Source organism: Bos javanicus, chromosome 19 (assembly GCF_032452875.1).
Source record: "Bos javanicus breed banteng chromosome 19, ARS-OSU_banteng_1.0, whole genome shotgun sequence".
In the NCBI taxonomy this organism is placed as follows: domain Eukaryota; kingdom Metazoa; phylum Chordata; class Mammalia; order Artiodactyla; family Bovidae; genus Bos; species Bos javanicus.
Genome location: NC_083886.1, coordinates 30752519 through 30770590, shown reverse-complemented (window position 1 = coordinate 30770590; position 18072 = coordinate 30752519). Strand labels below are relative to the sequence as shown.

The 18072-nt window shown below is 43.4% G+C and overlaps 1 long non-coding RNA gene across 3 annotated transcripts in view; it reads right to left on the bottom strand.

Annotated features, from left to right (window-relative positions):
• LOC133232093 (uncharacterized) overlaps positions 1–17925 on the bottom strand; it is a 34532-nt gene extending 16607 nt beyond the window's left edge. For 2 of the 3 annotated variants that reach the window (XR_009731302.1, XR_009731303.1), the window contains exon 1: positions 16481–17925. This is a non-coding gene — a long non-coding RNA (uncharacterized LOC133232093). Of the gene's footprint in view, positions 1–94; positions 340–16480 lie in introns of those variants that run through there. The other variant, XR_009731304.1, reaches the window with a different exon arrangement.
• Between the last annotated feature and the right edge of the window lie 147 nt (positions 17926–18072).

Below are 18072 nucleotides of genomic sequence, written 5' to 3'. Positions count from 1 at the left end.
GGACTCTTCTGTGCCAGGCGCTATTCTAGGCCTTTTTCGTATATATACTCATTCAATACCCACAATAGTTCAAACAGGTGATTACTGTCCTTACCCCAGTTACCATCATTAGGAATACCAATGAGGACAAGGCCACAGCAGAGGACCTTAACGAAAGCCCTGGTCCCCAGAGGGCTCTGGCTACCAACACAGCTCCAAGAGATCTGGACACACACCGAGCTGCCCATCTGAGCACATCTGCCCAACACACGGTATCTCCAGCGGTGAACCCCCAGGTACCACCTGGGACCTCTAAAAAAAAAAAAAAAGACTTATTTCAGCCTCCAATCAGCCCCAGGCACTTACAAAGCTCCTGAAAGTGTTAGAAGGAAGAGGGGGGAGGGGGTACTAGGGTGCCAGAAAAACTTCTCCGAGAACTAAGATTCCTACTGATGCCAAGAACTAATGGGAATTCCCAGAATGTTTCCTTTTGTTTTTTCCTCTTTAGCCTCTGTGCCCTTCACAGGACCCCTGGCATCTAACAAAAGCTGCCACAATTCTGTTTTAAAATGTTATGCAAATCATCCTCCCCCAGGGTCAAGGAGAAACTTAAGCAGAGAGCCAGAAAAAGAGGTGAGGGCTGCCCTGGCAGGGCCATCTATTAGTAGAAGGCCATATGGTGGGGGCAGGGGCCCCAGAACAATCACAATGTCTCCTTAAGTACAACCTTGGGTGGCAGGGGGAAGCTGAGGTTCAGGTCGTTCGGCTCCTATCAGCAGCTGTCAGAACTTCTGGGGAGGAGTGATGAGCGGGCTTGTGTGTGTTTCCAGGCTGGCTTCCCAGCTGTTCTTAAGCCAAGGTCACACCACCCTGGAAGGCTTCGTCACCACTGCTTACTGCTCTGGGCAGAGGAAAGAAGTAACAGCTAAGGGGTCTGGGACTTCGTTTAAAGTTTGTCTTTAGACTTGACCCTGGACTGAAAAATGTTGGTTGCCCTCGAAGCTAAAGACCAAGGGGAAATGGTATATTCCAAAAACTATGTGCCTCTCCCTTGCCAGACTCCCGAAGGTAATAATAACAACAACAACAGCAGTTATTTATAGAGTGCGTACTAGGGGCTTTCCAGGTGGCGCAGTGGTAAAGAATCCGCCTGCCAAGGCAGGAGGCATTCAATTCCTGAGGTAGGAAGACCCCCTGGAGAAGGAAGTGGCAACCCACTCCAGTATTCTTGCCTAGGAAATCCCATGGACAGAGGAGCCTGGCGGGCTACAGTCCATGGGGTCACAAAGAGTCATACATGACTGAGCGACTGAGCGCAGTGTGAGTGCCTGCTATGTCCTACACACTTTCTAAGCCTTCACTCCCCTTTAGCCCCATAAGGAAGTAACCACTGTGCCCATTTTGTAGATGCAAAAACAGGTTAAAATTTGCCCAAAGCCACCCTGGAGCTGGGATTTAACCCTGAGGGTGACCCCGGAGCCCACACTCTCCTACATCTCAGTGCATGGCTCCTCTGATATAAGGAAGGCAGAAAATTCCAGCCTGGTGTTCTCTGCAGGCCTCTGGTCACTCTCCAGATTCGGTTTGAGGCAGACTCTGAGCCAGACGATAGGACCCACCTAACCCTTGGGGTCACAGTGGGGGCTCCTTCGAGGGCAGCTGTGATCCTTCATTTATGGGTTCTCTAGAGGCCCTTTGAGGCAGGTTCTCGGGGCTGCAGTCAGTCCCCAGTTCTCCCTGCTGCAGCCACTCCCTCCCATGCTAACACAGCAGAGTCATGCTGATTCGTAGAAAGTCATGTGCTCTGACTCGGACACACAGCGACATCTCTGTCTTCCTACCCCAGGGCCTGACTTCATTGCATCTCCATGGGGACGTTCTAGCGCTCTGCTCAGGCAGGTGTAAGATCCTGAATAGCCACTGACAGTCACTGTGCATTTGGGGTTAGAGATTGCCCCTCAAGCCCCCATCTCAGCCACACACACACTAGCGCACCTCACTTCCTATGAACCACAATAGCATTCCTTGTCCCACAGAAGAACAAAACCTTTTTAAGCCGTCTTCTGTACAGTCCTCGTCAGCCTATTTTCAGGCACTTATGAGAATCCCTTTCATTACTCCTCTGTCTGCCCTGACAGAGTTTCAAGGGTCTTCTTTAACCACCCTCTTCTCTGCCTGCAGCTGGATGCGTGCCCCTCAGACCCCCACGGCTTCTCCGCTTTGCTCTCCCTCTTTCGTTCTCCCTTTCATGGTGAAGATTGATCTCTGCCCTGTAGGTGTTGTGAAGCTCCCTGCTACAGCTCTTTCATCTTCAGCCTGCCTCATCTGCGGTATTTTAACAGGAGCACCCTATAAGAGGGTCTACCCCTTCTCCCTCCTCAGATGTGGAAAGTTCTTTTCTGATTCGCTGGGCCTGCTCAGTTTCGGTCAATATTGGTCCATCCATTTCTGTTCTTCTTTGTTGATTTTACCCTCCCTGGGACCAAGCTGTCAAGCTTGTGAGGACAGGCACCCACCGTTTCATGTTTGAAACTACATCCCTGGGACCTGGGATAGCATCAGGCAAACGGTGCTCAGTCAATCAGTCGTGTCGAACTCTTTTATGACCCCATGGACTGTAGCCCACCAGGCCCCTCTGTCCATGGGATTCTCCAGGCAAGAATACTGGAGTGGGTAGCCATTCTCTTCTCCAAGGGATCTTCCTGACCCAGGGATCAAACCTGTGTCTCCTGCATTGGCAAGCAGATACTTTACCACTGAGCCACCAGTCAGGCACACAGTGGAGGTTCAATAAGTATCTGCAGACTTTGTTCAGCCCACCAGTCCAACCTCCTTAACTGTTCAAGTCATATCTCAACATAATGCATTTGAGATGGGGAAAAGGAGGGAAAGGTGACATCCTGGAGCATCTCAGCTTGTCTTTCTTATAAGGAAGAAAACTTTTCCCAGGAGCCCCAGCTACACTTCCTCTTCTTCTCACTGGCCCAAATCAGATTACATGGCCACATGTGGGAAATTCTGTACTTGGTTTTCCAGCTTCTGTAATTGCAGGCAGCTGGAGGGAAAGGGGGGGCCAGAAATTACTTGTGTAGTTAAACTACAGTGTCTTCCAGAAAAGCCTTCACAGAGAAACCACAAGACATCTGAATGAAGGCTACTCAAGCCATCTCAGGCTGGGAAATTTTTAAAAACTGAGAAGAAAGGCACACTTCAGACTGAGTTCAAACATTCTGACTTAGACTGCAGCTAGACCTCTCCTGGGAAAAGCCCCCGGCTGGAAGGCACTTCTGCTGGAGGAAAAGCCCCTGTGTTTAAATACATGGCCCTTGGCTCTGGTGTGCAGCCAGAAATTCCATACCAGGAACCCAGATGATGGGTTATACTGTGGAGCGGGCAGAAACGTGGCCATATTATGCTAATCATGTGGCTTCATCAATAGTTAGGGATCAAAAGCTAGTGGAGGGGGCAACTCTCATCTCAAGTTAATCACATAAGCCCATCAACCTTGGATGAGATTACATCAGGAGTAAGGATGGAACTAAGGGACCAAGTCTACTTTCCCATCAAGAATATCCTTTTCCCAAACAAGCTGAACTGTATCCTTTACCCAAGTTATGTAAACACTTGCTACCACCATTATTATGGGTCCAAGTGTCTCATTTATGCTGACTCATGGGGCTTTGGGCTTCCACACACGGGAAGTTGGAAAGTGACAATTCAGTCAAAACAAAAATTTGGCATAACGCAGTAAAAAGGAAAAGAAAAATCCCAAACAAAGTCTCGTGTGTCTCCACACATGTGTTTGGAGAAAACATACCCATGCATAATGTTAAAAAGCTATCCTGGCCTGATGACATCCTAAGCCCAGGCCTGTCCATGTACCTCTGACCGCATTCAAATGTTTCAAATCAGCAAATGATTTTGGACACCCACAATGTCTTTCTTTCATCTGGATGAGTTAAACCAAGTTACTCTGGGGTTTTGTTTATTTGTTTTTGGCCACACTGCACGGCATGCCAGATCTTAGTTTCCCAGCCAGGGATCAAACCTGTGCCCCTTGCAGTAGAACAGAGTTTTAACCACTGGACTGCCGGGGAAGTCCCTAAACCAAGTTACTTTGTGAAGAGAACAGAATTCATCATCGTGCTGCTGTGTTTAGAGACATTTTCAGCAAAATGAGCGCCAGCCTCTGCGACCTGCAATTTCATCCATCTATTCATCCAGTCATACACTCAGCCACCCAGCCCCCTATCGACCTATCTTTTCAGATAGATAGCTGTGTATCTATCTGTTCATCCATCCATACACCCATCCATTCATCCATCCATCCATCCAACAATCCTTCATTCATTTCCATGGGACTTTCACTATCCCCTCTTCTTCCTTGCTGCCTAGAGATGTACTTTCTCCCTGTTAGCCTTCCCTTTTCACAGCGAATGCCTTTCCCCTTCCTCATTTTGTGAAATCCCACTGATCCCGACAGTTCAGGTTCAATCTCTTTTGGAAGATGCTTCATGGACTTCCACTGTAAGCCCCAGAGTTATCTTAAGTCTTATGGTTCAGTTCAGTCACTCAGTTGTGTCTGACTCTTTTCGACTCCATGGACTGCAGCATGCCAGGCTTCCCTGTCCTTCACGAACTCCTGGAGCTTGCTCAAACTCATGACCATCGAGTCAGTGATGCCGTCCAAACATCTAAACCTTATCCTCCTGCCTTCAATCTTTCCCAGCATCAGGGTCTTTTCCAATGAGTCAATTCTTCACATAAGGTGGCCAAGGTACTGGAGCTTCAGCTTCAGCATCAGTCCTTCCAATGACTATTTAGGACTGATTTCCTTTAGGATTGCCTGGTTTGCTCTCCTTGCAGTCCAAGGGACTATCAAAAGTCTTATCAAACACTACAGTTCAAAAACATCAATTCTTGGCATTCAACTTTCCTTATGGTCCGACTCTCACATCCATACAGGACTACTAGAAAAACCATAGCTTTGACCAGATGGACTTTTGTTGGCAAAGTAATGTCTCTGCTTTTTAATATGCTGTCTAGGTTGGTCAGAGCCTTTCTTCCAAGGAGCAAGTGTCTTTTAATTTCAAGGCTGCAGTCACCATCTGCAGTAATTTTAGAGTGCAAGAAAATAATCTGTCACTGTTTCCATTGTTTCCTCATCTATTTGCCATGAAGTGATGGGACTGGATACCATGATCTTAGTTTTTTGGATGTTGAATTTTAAGCCAACTTTTTCACTCTCCTCTTTCACTTTTATCAAGAGGCTCTTCAGTTCCTCTTCACTTTATGCCATAAGGGTGGTGTCATCTGCATAACAGAGGTTATTGATATTTCTCCCAGCAATCTTGATTCCAGCTTGTGCTTCATCCGGCCCAGCATTTTGCATGATATATTCTATATATAAGTTATTTAAGCAAGGCAACAATATACAGCCTTGACATACTCCTTTCCCAATTTGGAACCAGCCCGTTATTCCATTTCTGGTTCTAACTGCTGCTTCTTGACCTGTATCAGATTTCTCAAGAGGCAGGTAAGGTGGTCTGGAATTTCCATCTCTTTCAGAATTTTCCACAGTTTGTTGTGATCCACACAGTCAAAGGCTTTAGTGTAGTCAATGAAGCAGAAGTAGATGTTTTCCTGGAACTCTCTTGCTTCTTCTATGATCCAGTAGATGTTGGTAATTTGATCTCTGGTCCTCTGCCTTTTCTAAATCCAGCTTGAACATCTGGAAGTTTTCAGTTCACATACTATTGAAGCCCAGCTTGGAGAATTTTGAGCATTATTTTGCTAGCATGTGAGATGGGTGCAATTGTGCAGTAGTTTGAACAGTCTTTGACATTGCCTTTTTTGGGGATTGGAATGAAAACTGACCTTTTCCAGTCCTGTGGCCACTGCTGAGTTTTCCAAATTTGCTGACATATTGAGTGCAGCACTTTCACAGCATCATCTTTTAGGATTTGAAATAGCTCAGCTGGAATTCCATCACCTCCACTAGCTTTGTTCATAGTGATGCTTCCTAAGGCCCACTTGACTTCACATTCCAGGATGTCTGGCTCTAGGTAAGTGATCACAGCATCATGATTATCTGGGTCATGAAGATCTTTTTTATATGGTTCTTCTGTGTATTCTTGCCACCTCTTCTTAATATCTTCTGCTTCTGTTAGGTCCATACCATTTCTGTCCTTTATTGAGCCCATCTTTGCATGAAATGTTCCTTTGGTATCTCTAATTTTCTTGAAGAGATCTCTAGCCTTTCTCATTCTATTGTTTTCCTCTGTTTCTTTGCATTGATCACTTAGGAAGGCTTTCTTATCTCTCGTTGCTATTCTTTGGAACTTTGCATTCAGATGGATATATCTTTCCTATTCTCCTTTCTTATGGTAATTCGTGTGGTACTTATATCTTATATTCTTCTCTTATTATGTAATAAATTATTGCCTTCAACATTTTTGCACTGTGGGATGGGGCTGGGTGGGAGGGAGGTTCAAGAGGGAGGGAATATATGTATACATATAGCTGATTCACTCTGTTGTACAGCATAAACTAATACAACATTGTAAAACAATTATCCTCCAGTAAAAAAATAATACATGGAAAAAAATTTCTGCACTGCTGTATTGCACTGCTCTTGTCTCTTGTGATTGACACATTTGTTTTATTTTTTTATCTCCCCGAGTAAATTGTAAACTCTGTGAGAAGAGAGACTATGGTTTTTACTTCTTTGCCACCTCCCTCCACAGCTGGCCTTTTGCATAGCATTATGCAAATTGTAGGCACTCAACAAATATACTTTGATTGGTTACGCAGTTTCGTCTGTGAAGTGGGGATAATGTTTGTGTTATAGGAGTTCTGGGAGGAGTAATTGAGACAGCGTGTATTAAAGAGCTTCTTAAACTGCAAAGTCCAAAAGACATTATTACTGATAATAATCACTTTATTTTTAATAAAATAATAAGTTAATAGCCATATGCTAGGTTATCTACAATCTGGATGACCAAGGATGTACCCCATAAACATTTCATTAGTACTTATAGAATCATTAGGTCCTACACAAGATACGAGAGCTACAAGGAGGATGGAACATAGTAGTAGCCTTCAAGGAATTCTTACTTTAGCAAAGGAGCAAAAACAGAAGTTCCTGCCATGTTGTGTGAGGCTACAGAAAGCTCTATAATACAGACACAAAGTGCTCGGAGACACTTAAAGGATTAATTTATCATGACTGGGGCATTAAGAAAAACTTCAAAGATGAACTGTCACTTGAGCCGACCCTGGGAGGTGAATAAAAGTCCAGTAGATGGAGAAAGAGGACAAGAACATCCTAGGGAAGAAAAAGAGTAGAAGTGCAGGGTGTTTGTAGAAGAGGACACAGGATTATCTGATTACAACCTAAGAACTTTGTGAACCGTGTTAAGGAACGTGAACTTGATTCCAAAGGCAATGCAAAAACCACAGAGAAGCGAAATGATGAGACTTGTATTCTGGCTAAATGACGATCAGGGACAATGCTTCCCACTGCAAATAACAGACATTCAATGAAAACTAACGTAAACCATAAGGACATTGATCATCTTACTGGAAATAAAGGGCAGGCAAGCTACAGGCACGGTACAACCAGCCCCATAAACACCCCAGAATCTCTCCAAGTCTCCACCGTGCAAACACTAGTTATTGCCTTTCCCTGGGGTGGCTGCAAAAAGGCAGTGCCAGTAACACATTCAGGCACAAATAAACCCTAAAGCATCTTCCCTACAGGTGCCTCTCCCCTCATCTCATTGGGTCACATGGCCCTGTCAGAGGAGAGAGGCACATGCCATGCCTGGCTTGGGCCCATCATCTGAGCTGGAATGATACTGCAGCACCCTCCATGATGTCCACCACAAAGAGCCTTGCTGCCAGCTTGCAGATGGGCTCCAAGGGGAGACTGAAAACAGGGAGACCCATTGAGGAGCAGTGCAAGATGGAAATTATACTCAGTATTTTATAATAACCAATGAGGAAAAAGGAATCTGAAAAGTCATATATACATGTATATATATATACATATAGATACATAACTGAATCACTATACTGTATACCTGAAACTAACATGACACTGTAAAGCAACTTAAACTTCAAGAAAAAAGGAGACAGAAAGAAAGGAAGGAAAAAAAAAATATGTCAAATGCTAAAGTGGACTTTGGTGTTTTTTTTGGCTGCTCAAGGACTCTACTGAGGCAGAGTCCTACAGTAACTAGATAAGTAGAATATTCTGGATCTTCCTCTCCCAGCCTCCCGTGAAGCTCAAGTGTGGCTGGTGACCTAGACTGTCAATCAGATGCACACACTTCTAGGCTTTGAAATGAGGGGAGAGAGGGGAATTGAAGCTAGGAAAGAGGAACAGAGTGGGGCAGGGGATACCAGTCTTGACTTCCAGTGTCCAGGCCAGAGGGCTCAGCAGTGCAAGGCTCTGATCTCAGGAATTTAGTGGTGTCAACAGCATTCTTTTTTTACTGAACTAGTTCTGTGTCATGATCCACTTTTGCTGTTCTCTGACTGCAAAGGCCTGCTATATTCCTGTCTATTTGTCTATATATTCAATTAAAACTAATTTTAAAAAATCATTGCTTCTCCATACAAGCAACACATAACCCTGGAAAATGAGAAAATACAAATAAACAAAAGATAAATTTTAAAACTCTCACAACCCACCACCCAGTCATAATCATTGTAAACATATTCTTCCAGACTATTTTATCTGCTTATTATATTGTCTTTTCTATCAGTTGTTTAATAGTCCACGTATGGTATATATCTAACCAGTACCGTCTGGATGGGTTCTGTACAGCTGTGTTTTGTTTTGCTATTCTAAACAATGCTTTGATAAACCTCCTTATACATCTGTCTCTGCACATTTCTCTGATGGTTTCTTTTATTTCCAGCTTTATTGAGATATAAATAGACATATAACATTGTGTGAGTCCAAGGTGTTCAACATGTTGATTTTCATTTGCTACACTTACATATTGCAAAATGATGATCATCATAGTATTGGCCGACACCTCTATCCCATCACATAGGTACCATTTCTTTTTTGTGGGGAGAGAATTTCCAATCTGCTCTTCTTGGCAACTTTCAAGTATGTGATACAGTATCATCAGCTATAATCACCATGCTGTACATGAGATCCCCAGGACTTGGTAATCTTATAAATGGATGTTTGTACCCTTTAATCAATATCTTCCGGTTCCCTACACCTCTCACCAGCCCCTGGGAACCACCACTCTACTCTGATTCCCTGAGTTCAATTTTTTTAGATTCTCTTTGTCAGTGAGATCAAGCAGTATTTGTCTTTCTCTATCCGACTTATTTCACTTAGCATATCTGATGATTTCTTAATAATTCCTAGAGGTTGAATTGCTGGATCAAAAGACATGCATTTCCCTGTGAGGCTTTTCATTACTTATCACCAACTTACCCTCCAGAACCAATGTATACTCCTATCGGCAGATTACAAAAGGTTTTAAAGCTCCTGGAATTTTCACATGCGAGCCTGCCAAGCCAGGTGTCTACAAGTAGTCTGGTTTTAAGCTCAATGAAGTACTGTCTTTATATTTCCATAAGTGTGTTTCATTGACTCTAGTTTCTTATTTCCACCTGTTGAGATGATTATGTTAGCGACCCCATCTTGACTCCTGAGCATGAGATCTTGAGATTGAGTCAAGTTGGGGGTCTCTCATGAATCCTGCGTTCACATCACCTGCAAATCTGACCGTGTCCCTGCCATGTTTTTGCCTGAGTTATAGATGACACTGTTGGGTAGGACAGAGCCAAGAGCTGGCAATCTGTTGATGTGCCTTCAGCCCGAGATAATCATCTACAAACCTACCCAAAAGCTCTGGTGACACCCTGTATCATGCCTGGTCCTTCTCAAGGATCCGCCCACAATACAGCAACAGACAGGTATAACGGCTCACACAGCAGGATGAGGCCCAGCCCTGCAGGTAGAGTCTCTTCTGGTCAGACCCAAGGTGTGTCAGTAGTTCAATGTTATTAATACTATGCTTGCATCCATGTTCTCACTACCATGATGAAACAGATGTTTGCCATATTTGTCTCAAATAATTTTCTTGAGGAAACAAGGTGTCTCAAACACAGCTGAAACCCCACTTCCATCCCCCAAAGAAGGAGCGATAGAATTCCTTTGCATTGTGTATGTTTAGTACACTTATATGTATCCATAGACAATGCACATTACTGAGGGTTTTTTTAATCTGAAAATTCTGTAAATCGGTGCAGCCACTATGGAAATGAGTATAGAGATTCCTTTAAAAAGATTAAGAATAGAACTACTGCATGATACAACTATCCCACTTCTGGGTATTTATCCCAAGGATACAAAAACACTAATTTGAAAAGATATATGTGCACCAATGTTCACTGAAGCATTGTTTACAATAGTCAAGATAAGGAAACAATTTAAGTGTCCATCACATGAATGGAGAAAGAAGATGTGGTACACATACACTCTGGAATACTACTGAGCCATAAAAAAGATAAAAATCCTCCCAGCTGTGACAACACAAGTAGATCTTGAGGGTATTATACTAAGTGAACTAAGTCAAATGGAGAAAGACAAATACCATATGATTTCACTTTTATATGGAATGTAGCAAAGAAAAAAATCAAAGTAAGTGAACAAACCAAACAAAAGCAAACACATAAATTCAGAGAACAGAGTAGCCCTTATCAGAGGGGAAAGGGCAGCAGGGAGGGAAAAGTGGGTGAAGAAAGTTAACTGTATAGAAACTAAAGTTTTGGTGATAAGCATGCTGTAGGGTATAAAGAACTAGAAACATAATGTTAGACACATGAAACATACAATGTTACCTCAATAAAAAAAAATTAATTGTACAGCAGAAACCAAGACAACATTGTAAAGCAATTATCTTCCAATTAACAATAAATTTTAATAATTTAAAAATGCTAAAAAGATTTTAAAAGACAATTTGTTGTGCATTTTTCAGTTTGAAGATTTTGTTCTTGTTCCTCACAAAGGCCAGGGAAAAATGATCATCAGTACTGCTGACACAATGACCTTATCCCTAAATGCCTCTTTGATTGCTCCAAATGTTGGAATAGGACGTAGATACCAGTCATTTCTCTCCGTGGGTCAGCATCTGGATCGTTTCTCCAGGTCTTGAGTACCCCACACCCCCATAAATCAGCACAGAGCTGATCACTGCTGACACCCACTCCCCAGCCTCCTCTGAAGCAAGGACATGGGCACGTGACCCAGAGCCTGCTGATCAGAGACATGCGTCTTAGACTTTGAATGCAAAGAATCACCAGCAGCTACGGAGAATGCTTCTCAAACCTTAATCTTCTCAAGAATTACCCTGAAGTCCTACTGAGACGCAGATGGCTGGGTCCCACCCTGAGAGAGTCTGACTCAGTAGGTCTGGGATAGAACCTGGGAATCTGCATTTCTAACGCTCCCAGGAACACAGCAGTGTCTTGAGTTTGAGCACCCTCTGTAACGAGGGCTGTGGTTCCCAGGGGAGAGTTCAGGTCCGAGGGCAGCAGAACTGACCCTGCACCCAGCATCGGCAGGGAAAACGGGGCTAGCTCTGCAGTGGAGTTCGAGCACTGTCTCTCTCTGGGGGCTCCTGCCACAGTCCTCCTGTCTTCCTGGCAATTCTATGAGCTGCTCTGCTCCCTTTAAATAGACTGTCTGGCTGCTCAAACTGGCCAGAGTTAGTTTCTGGTTAGCAGCAACTAAGACCGTTAACTGATCTAGTAGCCATTTTATTGTCTTTTAAATTTTTCTTTGAACCCTAAACCAGGGGTTCCCAACCTCCAGGATCTAATGCTTGATGACCTGAGGTAGAACTCACGTGATAATAATAGAAATAAAGTGCACAATAAATGTAATGCTCTTGAATCATCCCGAAACTACTCCCCCACCCCAGTCTGTGGAAAAATTGTCTTTCATGGGACCAGTCCCTCATGCCAAAAAGGTTGGGGACCACTGCCCTAAACCACTCCCAACTTTAGCCTTCCTGACGTTATTATTCCGAATCTGTACTAATAGTACTACATCCCTGGGATCTATGCCACTTAATTCATCTTTGGTACACATCTGTTAAAAATTACGATTTTCTTATTTCCAGAATAATGTATGCTTATTATAAACATATTTGGAAAACACCGAGAAGCTCATAGAAGCAAATTCACAATTATCTTTAATCCCACCACCAGAGACAACCATTATGAATGTTTTGTTATATTACTTTCAGTTTTTTTCTATATACACACAATTTTTATATATTTGAGATTATACAGTACACACAGTTTTTTTATAATTTTTTAATTCCAACAATATAAGTAAACATTTCCCCAGTCAAAAAATATTGCACAATATAATATGCAATAGCAACACAGCATTCCAGCATATGACGTGCTGTAATTTATTCAACTAACCCTTGCTATTTGACCTATATATATAGGTTGATTCAGATTTTTCACTAATACAAGTAACACTGCCAACTTCTGATTCAAAATAGCACATGGTGAGCAATTCTGACTATAACCTCTCCAAATTCTCTAAATTTCATTCATCCAACAAATATTTCTTGGGTGTGTACCATGTGTCACGCACTGTTCTAGTTGCTGAGGATAAAGAAATGAACAAAAATAGACAAAATTATCTTACCTTCACTGTAGCTTTCATTCCAGTAGGATGAATAGTAATGATACTACATGTCAATAGTATACACACAAATATACAATACACTAGTAATATGCCAACAATAAAATATGAGGGCAACTACCATTTATTAAATGTTTGCCATCTGTCAAACATTATGCTAAGCCCTTTCTGTGTAATAAATCCACAGATGCTATTATCATCTCCATTTTTCCGAAAAGGCCGTGGGCATTCGAACTTTCTCCTGCCTGCCCCCTCCCTTAACCTAGGAAGACCTGGTATTGAATCAGTTAAGTCGGAACCCCTCCTCAAAGGGGAGCGAGAGGAAGATGCCACCCCACAGAGCTGTGGAATCCCAAGTGAGAGCCTGTTTTAATCAAAGAAATGCACCAGGATCTGCATTGCTCAAGCCTTACTTCAGCTGTAGCCTGGGTAGGAAAAGGGACCAGCGTCTCCCATGAGCACAGGTGATTTGCCTTCTAACTGCTGACAAGTATTAGACCATGTGTTATTCAGAGCAACAAACCCAGAGACTTCCCTAGTGGTCCATTGGTTAACAATTCACCTTTCAATTAAGGGGCTGCTGCTGCTGCTGCTGCTGCTAAGTCGCTTCAGTCGTGTCCGACTCTGTGCGACCCCACAGACTGCAGCCCACCAGGCTCCAGGCAGGAACACTGGAGTGGGTTGCCATTTCCTTCTCCAATGCAGGAAAGTGAAAAGTAAAAGTGAAGTCGTTCAGTCGTGTCCAACTCTTTTCGACCCCATGGACTGCAGCCTACCAGGCTCCTGCATCCATGGGATTTTCCAGGCAAGAATACTGGAGTGGGGTGCCATTGCCTTCTCCACCAATGAAGGGGACACAGGTGCAATACCTGGTCAGGGAACTAAGATCCCACCTCCAGCTCTTCTACTGAGCCCACGTCACAAAAGATCCCAAATGCATGCCACAACTAAGACCCAACACAGCCAGATTTTCTAAAAAAAAAAAAAAGAGAGCGAGAACAAAATCAGCACGGGGTCCATGAAAAAATCCAGTGGGGAACAACAACGACAAAGAAAGCAGATGCATTATTAGAAGGCCTAAAGGAAGAGCAAGCCACTGATAACCATCCATTGTTGCATCGGTAGGAAAATGCCAGGAAATTTTTTGCATCCACCAGAGGATACATGAAGACATGACCTTTCTGAAATATAGGATTACAAGGAAAAACAGACTCAGGTGAAAAGAAGAGAGCAAGATAAATAAAAGTAGCATTAAGGGATTGATAAAGGAGGAATATAAGGAAACTGAGAACAATAGCAGATTACAGCTCATATCCTCAGTCCCTTTGCAAATGGTAGAATTGATGTTACCAAAAATGTTCGTTAATCAGACAATACCACATACTGGTGAAAACCTGAAGCGATTGGAATTTTCCCACGTTCCTCGTAAGAAAATTCGTAGGACAGGCAGACACACGAGGGTAATGGTTCCAAACCTGCTTTCTAACACCCACATGCCAGTCAGACCCTATACCAGTTAAGCCAGAATGCCTTGGGTGGTGGTGAGGGGGGATGAGCCACACATCAATAGGCTGTTGTTGCGTTAATTCCCACGTGATTCCAATGTGCAGTCAAGTTTGGGAACAACTGTTCTAGAGAAATCCTTATGTGTGTGTGCAGAGGATGGCATATACCAGAATGTGAACTGCAGCATTCTTTGTAATCGCAAGAATCCAGAAATTTCCCACTGTCCATGGGCAGAATTGATACAATGGGGTGCATTCACACAAGGAAACACTACAGCACCATAAAAACTAATTGCAGCCATATCCATCAGCATGGATGACTCTCACAGACGTGAAGATGGGAAGGGAGAAGCAATGCACAGAAGAGCATGTGTAACTTGATCGCATTTGCATAAGAAAAAATGCATTAACTAGACAATGTAAAAAGATATGCATGTTCATGGTATCAATAAGACTATAAAGAAATGCAAGGGAATAATAACCATAAGTTTCAGGATAGAGGTGACCAGGGAGGAGCATCTAAGATACTGTTCGATTTTAAACTGATGGTGGTAGCCTATTTGTTATATGTATGTTGTGAGTATTATTTTGCCTGCTTTAATTTTTTTTTTTATTTTAAAAATTTAAAAAGGGGAGTATTCATGTGTAGGGACCAATCTGAAAATTTTTTTCAAAATTCAGAGAAAAAGGGCAAAGAAACAAAAAAATGACAAGAGAAAAGTGCATCTGTGGAGGACACTGGATGGCCATAATGATACCTTTTATTATTATTATTATTCTGTAACATTCCCAGGTGGCTCAGCAGTAAAGAACCTGCCTACCAATGCAGGAGATGCAGGTTCAATTCCTGGGTCAGGAAGATGCCCTGGAGAAAGAAATGGCAACCCACTCCAGTATTCTTGCTTGGAAAATCCCATGGACAGAGGAACCTGGTGGGCTACAGTCCATGGGTTTGCAAAGAGTCAGACATGACCGAGCAACTAAGCACACAGGAATGCACAGCATCTTACATAAAAACAGGAATTTTTTGGCCAACTCAACATAATGCAAAGAAAGTGGAAAGATTTTCTTAAGATCTCACCACTCAAAAATGAGATCTTCATAAACAGATGAGGATAAGAACTCCCAGAATCAGAAACGATGAAGAAAAAGATTTTCCTAAGTACAAACACAACTACAAACATAAAACAGCGTTAAGATTATTGGCTAAATGTGTTGGAATAAGTTGATTGTATCTAACTCTTTGCTCCTGGCCTTGAATGCTTCCTTAGGCAAACTCCTGGAAGTAGAATTACTGACACATAAATAGATGTTCAAACAATAGTTGTTAAAAGCATAAATAGACAGAGAAGATTCCATAAAAGTAACATTCATACAGAAGAAAATTCTGTAAAACCATAGTGTCAGAGTTTAATTTTGAAGGTGGACTAAGACATGACTTTTATCTGCCTTTTCATTTAGTCTGTGTTTTTTTTTTTTCCTTTCCAACAATGAATACATGTTACTTATATAATAAAAACAAAATGTGATTTTATAAGCAGGTGTATCAAGGTAATTGCAGCAAGGACCTTTCCTAGGTCTTTCCTGGAAAAGCTCATGCGGTAAAAGCAACCTGCCTAATTTTAAAAGACTAAGAAAAAAGAGAGCTTGATTTTTAGCCAGATCCTCACAGTGGATAAACCTCATCATAGTAACCAGCCTCCCTCCGCCCTAGTATCTATGTCTCTGGGTATTCTTGCCCTTAGGTAGCTCCCCTCCCAATTATGAGAGTTGGTCTATGAAACCCACAGAATATGACAGAAGAGATGTTATTAGGTTTTAAAAGACACTTCCATCTTGGTCATTCTCTCTCTTTTGAATCAGCTGGTCTGGGGGAACCAGCTGCCAGGTCATGAGCAGCCCTGTGGAGGGGCCCATGTGGGAAAGAAGTGAGCCCCTTGCCAATGAGTATGCAGGCACACCATCTTGGAAGTGGATCCCCACCCCAGTCAAGCCTTGAGGTGATGAAGCTCAGCTGGGATCCTGACGGGGACCACAGGAGATACCTGGAGTCAGAACCACCCAGTTAACCCTCAAAAACTATGTGGACTAATAATGGTTTATTGTTTTCAGCTGCTGCATTTTGGGGTCATTTGATCTGCAGCAATGGATAACCAATGTACCCTTTATAAACTGAGTAACTTTCAGGACCAGGGAGAAGTAAGGGAAAGGGTGTGGGGTGGAGAAAGGGAGGTGAAGACCTTGGACAGAGACACACTGGCGGGCCTTGGCTGCACCAAGCCTCAAGGCCGAATCCTACCTGGTACCCCATACCGGTGGGGCCAGCCAAGTACACAGCCACCAGTGGACGCTGAGGGCTAGTCAAGCAGAGAAGCATAGGCTGGCAAAGAAAGGAGGGGTCCTCCTTCTCCACTTTCCATGGGAGACCCTCAGAGCTGGCACAAGGGGCTGCAGGGAGGAGGGAAAGGGGTGTTAATAAGCAAAGTCATCTTCTGCTCCCCGAGCTGAGGGCAAGGAGGCTCTCAACTGACATGTGATGGAAGATGACAACATCTGAACATGATGGCACATTTCCAACTCTTAGTTGATGCTGCTGCTGCTGCTGCTGCTAAGTCGGTTCAGTCGTGTCTGGCTCTGTGCAACCCCATAGACGGCAGCCCACCAGGCTCCTCGGTCCCTGGGATTCTCCACCCAAGAACACTGGAGTGGGTTGCCATTTCCTTCTCCAACGTATGCATGCATGCTAAGTCGCTTCTGTCATGTCTGACTCTGTGCGACCCCATGAACAGTAGCCCACCAGGCTCCTCTATCCACAGGATTCTCTAGGCAAGAATACAGGAGTGGGTTGCCATTTCCTTCTCCTTCCTCGAAATGAAAACTATTTTAAACTGGAAGTGGCTGGACAGAGCTGATATTTATAAGATTGGGCTAACTTCAGTTTTTCCACTGCTGAGTATGAATAGGGTTTGTTTTTTTTTTTGTTTGTTTGTTTTTTGAGAAGAAAAGGAAGTAAGTTATAAAAATAAAGCCAGCCTCGCTGGTACATGGCTAAGTGGTTCAATCAGAGCAGGGAAGTAAATGAATGGTGAGACCTGAGATACACATGCTGCTTCCTCTTGGGTGATATAAGCTGGTCAAGGTCCCCATGCAGATGTGTAGCACACTTTCAAGATCTTCCACCGTTACCAATGCAGATATTTTAAAATTGCTTAGGCTCTCCTGCCCTTATAAATACTGCTCCTTCCTAGACCAGCTGCCCAACAAAACTTTCTGTGATGATGGACAAAGTTCTCTATCCACACTATCCAATAAGATAGCCACTAACCACACAGTTATCTGTAGAACCAGTTATCTTAATAGCCACTACCACATCTGTGCTCAGTCATGTCTGACTCTGCGAACACATGAACTGTAGTTCACCAGGCTCCTTTGTCCATGGGATTTTCTACCGGAGTGGGTTGCCATTTCCTCCTCCAGGGGATCTTCCTGACCCAGGGATCGAACCCATGTCTCCTGCATTGGCAGGCGGATTCTTTACCACTGAGCCACCTGGGAAGCTCCTTGATAGCCACTAACCGTCTAGTCAAGGCTATGGTTTTTCCTGTGGTCATGTATGCATGTGAGAGTTGGACTGTGAAGAAGGCTGAGTGCCGAAGAATTGATGCTTTTGAACCGTGGTGTTGGAGAAGACTCTTGAGAGTCCCTTGGACTGCAAGGAGATCCAACCAGTCCATTCTGAAAGAGATCAGCCGTGGGATTTCTTTGGAAGGAATGATGCTAAAGCTGAAACTCCAGTACTTTGGCCACCTCATGTGAAGAGTTGACTCACTGGAAAAGACTCTGATGCTGGGAGGGATTGGGGGCAGGAGGAGAAGGGGATGACAGAGGATG